We start from the raw sequence: 1,097 nt of genomic DNA on the forward strand, positions 1-1,097 counted from the left end.
GTCGCGTGCGCCTTGCCGCGGAACTGCGCGCAAGATCGCGCAGCACTTCGGATAAACACCTCCTTTCGGCAACGCTTCTTATCTCTAGTATCCCATCTCATCTGGTCGCAGCCCTCTACTTCTAGACTGGTCTCTAGACTATATATAGGGCCGTATTATTAGACTTTAGTTCAACTAGTATCAGTTCAGTTGTACAGCGTATGTCATGAAGTCAGTTGAATATATCATTGTCGTGAGTACTCATACATCATGAACATTTATGCATAATCATGATAAATGCGGTACACATGCAAGTTTAGATACAATAATGTAACCCAAACCCAAGAGGATAGGACCCAATGTAACCCCTATCCTCTTGGGTTTGGGTTACATTATTGTATCTAATGCAAGTTGCAACTGTTTCATATCCAACATGTTTCTAGGGCCTACTGTTTGAAGAAATTTCCTGGGAACCAATCGCCAATCGAAAGAAATTGATCGGTACCGTGATAGCGTGACTAACTTGCAGACGCAGTCTCTGTCTACACATATAAATTACTAACTTAATTAAATACTTACATTATATATAATTATATCATTATATTTAGTATTATATCGTGATATCGGTATGACACATACATAGCTGGAAAGCTGTTCACAGTTTTCACAGTTGACAAATATGACAACTAGAGGGCGGTCTATTTCGATTAGTTCTGTTGAAAACACAAAACCATTCTTCGTTACTCTGTATGTGAATCGAGCAAATTTTTGTTGAGAACGGTATAATAATAATATACGGTAACGGTTCACAGTTGTGGTTATAGTTTTCGTTGTATCGATAATTTTAGTTATTCCTGTGGCGGAATTTAGACAGTGCTTTATTTATTTCTTATCTGGTGGCAAAGGAATACCCAAACTAAAGACCAAAGTTGTCATTAGAATTTAGAGCAGAGCATATTATTATGGTAGTGTCTAAACGACCTAGATACAATAATGTAACCCAAACCCAGAGAGGAAAGGGTTACAACGCGAGCCTATCCTTTTGTGCGGAGCAATGCACGAGTGAATCACTCGGGCAGGTTTGCTGGTGTATTTTCAGAGACTAGAACTTCCAAACT

The 1,097-nt window shown here is 38.9% G+C and overlaps 2 protein-coding genes across 8 annotated transcripts in view; one reads left to right on the top strand and one right to left on the bottom strand.

The window, feature by feature from the left end:
- The window catches only part of LOC106812266 (protein Dr1-like), an 11,756-nt gene extending 11,123 nt beyond the window's left edge, over positions 1-633 (bottom strand). The window contains exon 1 of one of the 2 annotated variants that reach the window (XM_014816290.1): positions 619-633. The gene's annotated coding sequence lies outside the window, so the exon portion shown is untranslated. Of the gene's footprint in view, positions 1-558 lie in introns of both variants that reach the window. The other variant, XM_014816135.1, reaches the window with a different exon arrangement.
- Positions 634-709: 76 nt separating this feature from the next.
- LOC106814022 (ubiquitin carboxyl-terminal hydrolase 33-like) overlaps positions 710-1,097 on the top strand; it is a 19,201-nt gene continuing 18,813 nt past the window's right edge. For 5 of the 6 annotated variants that reach the window (XM_014818529.1, XM_014818314.1, XM_014818671.1 and 2 more), the window contains exon 1: positions 728-777. The gene's annotated coding sequence lies outside the window, so the exon portion shown is untranslated. Of the gene's footprint in view, positions 778-1,097 lie in introns of all 6 variants that reach the window. The other variant, XM_014818385.1, reaches the window with a different exon arrangement.

This window comes from Priapulus caudatus, unplaced genomic scaffold (genome assembly GCF_000485595.1).
Source record: "Priapulus caudatus unplaced genomic scaffold, Priapulus_caudatus-5.0.1 Scaffold1, whole genome shotgun sequence".
Classification (NCBI taxonomy): Eukaryota; Metazoa; Priapulida; class Priapulimorpha; order Priapulimorphida; family Priapulidae; genus Priapulus; species Priapulus caudatus.